A 7,236-nucleotide genomic window follows, 5' to 3' on the forward strand; every position below is an offset into this window, starting at 1 on the left:
ACCTTCACAGTAGATCCAGAAGCTGCCACTCCTCCAGCTCCACCACCTCCACCCCAGTCCAGCTCCTTCTTCTCCTGCCAGGACCCTGGGGGGCCTCCTCACTCGCCCCCTGCTCCCTCCCTCCAGCCCTGCAGCCCACTCTCCCCTTGGCAGCCTAAAGTTAAATACAGGTCAGACCCCGCCCCACCTCTGCTCAGAGCTCTCCCAGGGGTTCTCAGCGGAAAGCTGACCCCACCTCCTAGCCCTCTCCCCGGAGCTGGCTCCACTCCCACCCCACTGGCCTCCATGCTGTTCCTGAAACACAGCAGGCGCACCGCCCCTCACCCCCCACCAGTTCCCTCTGCCTGGAACACTCTTCTCCCATGGGAGTCCATGAGGCTCCCGTCACCTCCTTCTGTTCTCTGCTGGAATGTACCCTGGCCGGTGAAGCCCTCCCCCACCAGCCTATTTAAAAGCACAATCCCTGTTTTTAATAAAGTTAAACATACACGTACACCCAGCATTTCCACTCCGAGGTACATGCCCAAGAGAAATGACAATACACGTGCACACAAAGAGTGGTACGTGAATGTTTACAGTAGCTTTATTTATAACAGCCAGAAAGTGGAAACAACCCAGATGTCTGTCACCAGGCTGGATGATTAAACAAGACGTGGGACATTTGTACCATGGAATACTCAGCAATAAAAAGGAACGAACACTCAACGAAATGGATGAATTGCAGATACATCATGTTGAGTGAAAGAAGCCAGATTCCATTTATGTGAACTCCAGAAAAGACAAACCCAATCTACAGCCAAGGAAGAGTGACCGGCAGTTTCCTAGACGTGAAGTGGTGTGGGAGTTGGGATCGACCGCAAAGGGGCATGGAGGAAATTTACAGGATGGTAGAAATGTCCTATAACTTGTGGATACGCAGATGTATACAACCATTAAAACTTACCAAACCATACACCTAAAGTGGGTCAGTTTTATTGCATACCAATTACACCTCAACACAAAAGGGAAAAACGTAGAGTGCCTCCATCTCCCTCCCCTGCTGCTGCTTTCTCCACAGCATGTCCACTCTCTGCTACAACTGCCTGTCTCCCCATTGGAGGACAGGAAATTTTATTTGTTTTGTTCTCTGCTGTATCTTCAGTGCCTAGAAGAGGATTTAGTACATAGTAGGTGCTGAATGGATATTGGATGGATGGATGGACGGATGGATGGATGGATGGATGGATGGATGGGTGGGCAGATGGATGGATGGATGGATGGATGGATGGGTGAATGGATGGACGGGTGGATGGATGGATGGGTGGGTGGATGGATGGATGGGTGGATGGATGGGTGGGTGGATAGATGCATGGATGGATGGATGGATCGATCGATGGATCGATGGATCGTTGGACCGACGGGTGGGTGGATGGGTGGATGGATGGTTGGACGGGTGGGTGGGTGGGTGGATGGATGGATGGGTGGATGGATGGGTGGATGGATGGGTGGATGGGTGCGTGGGTGGATGGATGGGTGGGTGGGTGGATAGATGAATTCAGTCCCTGAAGGCTCAGAGTGAGTTAATACGGTTGGTTGTTTTGGTGTCCATACACCCACCTGGAGGTTGCAAGACAAACAGCAGACCTGCAGGGCCTGTGAGACTGCGGGAAGTGTCATCATTCCATCCGGGGCTATGTCATCACTCAGGCATCTGGATGACGCCATTCTGGGGCTGTGTCATGCCCACCACCAACCTTGGCAGGTGGCCCAGCCTGGAACCTGATGCCCATTGGCTGGAGTTTCCCACTGGTGCTGTGCGTGGGGAAACCAAAATATTACCGTAGAGGGTGGAGCCACAAAACCAAGTTGGGCAGAGCCCAGAATGTGGTCTGTGGTTGCCCCAGAAGAGGGGGGACCTGACTGGGCCTGCAGGCCTGATGTTTGTCTGTCTGTCCGTCTGTTTCAGGTTTCTTGCTGTCTACTTTATTTAAATTTATTTTTATTTTTTCTGCACAGATATGCATTCACAGGGTTCAAAATTCAAAAGGTACAAAAAGTAAGGAGTGAGTCTCGTGCCCAGCCCTGGCCCCAGCCAGCCGGTTCCCCTGCAGGCAGCAACTGTGCAGGGCTCCCGGGTGGCTCTTCAGGGAGGTTTTACGCCTGTACCTGAGTGTATGCACACATGCTCCGGGTTCCACACACAGCAGCACACCGCGTGCGCATGCCGTTCCACATCTCGCCCTGTGTCTTGCCATCGAAATCAAACGTGTGCAGGGCGCCTCCCATGGCTGCGTGGGATCCCATTGCGTGCTGAGCTCCCATCAATTTAACCACTTCCCACTGATGGATATTTCCAATTGTTTGCTGCAACAAACAATGGTGTAACAAACATTATACCCTTTGTGTGGGGTATTTTTACATTCAGATAGTTACTTACCCACATTTAAACAGCGAGACAATAACATATTCAACATTTTTTAAGATCCTGACTCTCATGAGAACTCAGAAGCTTTGACCCCACTGAGCCCACGTTCCTGGGGAGTGACCGTGGACTGGGACGGGGCCCCTCCACCCCTTGAGCCGGGGCAAGCTCGCCATTCACCACTGCCCCACCCTGTTTTGCCAAGAGCAACACCAAGATGTAGACAGGGAGTGACACATCTGCCTGAATAAACGCCACTAGGTCTCAAGAAGCCCAGAGAGGTGAGGGCTGGGCCTCAGCCACCCCCAAACTCACCTTCCTCCCTGGCTGTGTGATCTCAGCCATGTGGCTTCACCTTTCTGAGCCTCCGTAGGAGGAGATGGTAATGGGACTCCCCTGCAGGGGCCCCTACTGCAGGACCGAGCTCCCCTGGGAGCACTCGGCTCTGTGCGGGCACACCGTTGGTGCTTGGGCCGCACAGATGCTCATTAGTTAGTTTGTACATGTGATTCTTCCAACGGTTTACACGCTTAAATACTGGTGACTAATTTTTTCAACTCGTCAATGCATAAGGTTAGTCCTGATAATGTCCAAGATTAAGGGATTTGTCCTATTGGCAGCCACTGAGGTGGGGGGACGATGGGGTCCCAACAGTCTCTCCCGTTAGGAAGTAGCAAAGGCAGGATTTGAACCCAGGCAGCCTGGCTGTGGATCCATGAAGCACCACACCCTATCAGAGCCCCGGGGGCCAGCGGTGAAGGGAGGCGCTGGTAGTGAGGCTCAACTGCAGCCATGCCACCCCACACGCACACACACACACACACACACACACGCTGGCAGGGCAGGGCTTGGCCAGACTTGGTTCTAACGGTAACTGCACCACGTCTTAGCTGTGTCACCTCCAGTGAGGCAGCTGACTTCTCTGAGCCTCAGCGTCCCCAACGGGAAACCAGCCACTGTGTGGGGCGAAATTAGACACGGACAGAGAAAGAGCTTTGCAAGCTGGATACGCTGCAGGCACATGGAGGATTAAGGGATTTATCCGGCTAGTGGACACTGAGGGAGGAGGGATGGGTGGGGGAGGAGGTTGGGGACACCAACAGGCCCAGTTTGCCCTTAAGGCCCTCCCAGGGTGCCTGGCCCAGCTGTCAGGCAGCCTCGGTCGCAGCCCAGCGCCAGGCTGGCAGGTTCCACAGAGGCCCCTGGCTCCAGCCGGATGCCACAGTGAGGGTGGGGGGCCACCCTGGGGGCTGAGCTGGGCTATTTTCATCCCCAGGAGGGCCAGGGGGAGGCCCCCAGTCCCTTCCTCCCCCAGGCCCTGTCCCCTCCGCAGCCTGGAATCTTCCTGTCCAAACCCGGAACCTACCTCGAGACCACAAATGCCGCACAGCACAGCTGGAGGAACCAAGGAACAGAGAGGCGAACAGGTTCTCTAGGTTCCCCCGCGGGGGCTTGAACCCAGACCTCCCAATTTCCAGGAGCCAGTTCCTTCCAGTGTGCCCTCCACTCACTCATTTCACCCATTCCTTCATCCAACAAGTGTCTGTGGAACACCTACTGCTCCCCAGGGCATAGGGACACAGCATAGAGCAAGGTAAGGTCCCTGCCTCCTGGAGCTGCCCTCCAGTGAGAGACACAGACAAGACACAGATCACGTGGCCTCTGTCGACTGTGAGTCAGGGAGTGATGTGTAATTTTCTAGCAAGAAAAATAAACCAGGGCAGGGAACTACTGACTGTTGTATGTTGATGGTTTAGCTGGGAGGATAGTGAGATGGTGGGTCAGAGAAGGCATCTCTGAGGAGGTGACATGTGGGCAGAGACCTGAATGAAGTAAGAGAACGGGTCACGTGGATATCTAGGGTAGGATAGACACTGGCAATGGAAACAGCAGGTGCAAAGGCCCTGAGGTAAGAATGTGTCTGGTTGTTTCTGGAATGGCAAGGACGTAACGTGGCCATAGCAGAGTAGGTAAAGCAGAGGTGGGTGGAGTAACAGGAATCCAGGTCATGAGGGCCTCGTAGAGGATACTTAGACCTCCGGGTTTTATTTCAGGCTGCCTGACAAGATAGACCCTCACATTGTTCAAAGGCTCCCACAACCCCGCACAATCTTCCCCTTGCGCTCCAGGTCCAGCCCCATCCAACTTCTCCCTGTTCCTAGAACCTACTCCTCCCACCACAGGTCCTTTGCACACGCTGTTCCTTCCATCTGAATCCTTTTCCACTCCTATCCCTTCTCCTGGTTAATTCCTACCTACCCTTCCCATCTCAGCTCAAATATCTCAGGCTTCCAGACCTGCCTGGCCAGGTCAGCAGCCCCTCCTTCCTTCCAGGACCCATAAAATTATTGGGATGATCAATTAATGTGTGTCTGCAACCTAGACTGAGCTTCCCAAGGGCAGGTGTTTGGGTTCCTTTTGTTCACTACGATACCCCCAGGCTGTGGCTTTTGCTTGGCACAGGGTAGGTCCTCGTAAACATGTGTTACATTAATGAGCAAATGACTAGCACAGGCACTTAATGAAGATCGTCTCATTTCATTCCATTTTATCCAGCTTACGAAGCTCAGAGATGTGAGGCAACTTAACTTAGGTCACACAGCAAGTAAGTGATTGCATCAGAAATCAAGGTTTTTCTGCTTCCAAAGCTGGGAACTTTCCCCGATACTTTACCGGGAACACAGGCTTGGTACATCGGAAACCGGCTGCAGCAATTCCTCCATGCCTGTCCTCACATCCTTTTGTAAGGTCACTAAGAGATGGAGTCTGTTTCTCCACCCCTTGAAACTGACTTGGCCGTGTCACTTTGACCAATAGGACATTAGTAATCATGATACAAGCAGAGGCTTTAAAAAGCTCTTGTGCATTGGAGCTTGTCCTCTCTTGCCCAACGTGGAGCCCTGGGACCATCATGTGAATGAGCCTAAGCTAGCCTCATGGCGGTGAACTGAGACACCCAGCAAAGAGTCTGCCAACTGCCAGACAGGTGAGGGAGGGGCTCCAAGACCACCCAGCCCCGGCTGACTGCAAGGACATGAGTGAGCCCAGCCTAGACCAGAAGAACCACCCAGCCGAGCCCAGACCCTTCCACCAATTCAGAGAATCAAGGGCTAACAAATTGTTGTCTCAGGCCACTGGGTTTGGGGGGTTTGTTATGCAGCAAAGACTAACAGATACACCAACCTGAACACACACTGTGCAGACAACACCTGTACACCCATGCATATGTACACAAATGGCCTTCATAGAAAATCTGTCAGCACACACACAGACACTCCCCTTACAGGTGACATACACACACACTCAGCCTTCACCCGACCCCACACACCCCTCCATCCAGACCATTCTCCTGGCTGCTCACATGTTGATGGAAACGCCAATCTGGGAATAGGTGGGTCAACGACGCTCAAGCTCTGTGTTCCTGACCCAGCAGACTTTTGTTGAATGAATGGATGAAGCAAGCAAGGGGCACAGAATGAGCCAGAGTTTGCACCGGTGAGCAGACGGCACTGAGGGGTTCCTGTGGGTAAACGGCGAGGCCCGGCAGCGGGGGCTACGGCTCCAGTTTTTACCCCTCTCACAGACCCAAGTGGGCAGGGACACACAGTGAGCGCTCACCAGCTCTCTTACAGATAGTATTTGTGCTTGAGATCCTAATTTCAAAACTGGTTCCACCGTCCTTTTAAAAAGTAGGGGGTAGGGAGGTCGTTAAAAAGCCCTCGAAGGGTTCCAGGAAGGAACCTGGAACCAATAAATTATCTTCTATGCGTAACTATGGGGAAATGGAGGACGTCAAAGAACTAAGGATGGGTTAAGAGGAAACTAAGGGAATGAAAATCAAAGCAGGTAATAACTCCAGGAAAAACAAAGACTTTCGCAAGAAAGGAAATGTAACTGTCACATGCACTTTGACTTGGCAGGAACATATTCATATGTATAGTTACAATATAAATAACACTAAATATCCATCTAATGGAAAACTGTGATAAATGCAGATTGAAAGGAGAGGAGGGTGAGAAATTTAAATCTTCTTCGATAATAACAATTATATAAAGAAACAGTTTTAATTACTTACTGGGCAATGTGCATTATTCTAGGCACTTTACATGTTGGATTCTCATAACAATCCAAAATCTGAAATATTCTTACCACCCTAATTTTACAGATGAGGAAACTGAGGCACAAGGCAGTTCAGTCACTTGCCCAAGGCCATATGGCCAGTAAGGGGAAAGGCTGGAATTCAAACCCAGGCAGTCAGGCCACAAAAGCCACCCTGAGCAGACATCAGACCAGAAAGTCAGTCAATATTTGCCTAAGGGCCGCCCTGTGGCCGAGTGGTTAAGTTCGTGCACTCAGCTTCAGCAGCCCAGGGTTTCGCCGGTTCAGATCCCGGGCGCGGACGTGGCACCGCTCATCAGGCCACAGTGAGGCAGCGTCCCACACAGCAGAGCCAGAAGGACCCACAACTAAAATATACAACTATGTACTGGGGGGCTTTGGGAGGAAGAAGAAAAAAAAGAAGAGTGGCAAGAGATGTTAGCTCGGGTGCCAATCTTAAAAAAAAAAAAAGGAAAAAAAAGTTAGATTTTAATACTTGCCTAAAATTAATCAAGAAAACGGCAAGGAACAGCATGTTCCTTAGAAATACGGAGGAAAGTACCAGAAGAAACAGCTAAAAGAGTTGGACGTGGGCTGTTTTGGGGAGCAGAGCCGGAAATGGGAAGGACAGAGCAAAGGGGTGTTTTTCTTAGTGCTCTTTAATTTATGTAGATGCACAGATAGATCCATGAGGTGGGGACAGGAACCGACAGCGAGGGGACACGAGGGAACTTTCC

The sequence above is a fragment of the Equus quagga genome, chromosome 12 (assembly GCF_021613505.1).
Source record: "Equus quagga isolate Etosha38 chromosome 12, UCLA_HA_Equagga_1.0, whole genome shotgun sequence".
Classification (NCBI taxonomy): domain Eukaryota; kingdom Metazoa; phylum Chordata; class Mammalia; order Perissodactyla; family Equidae; genus Equus; species Equus quagga.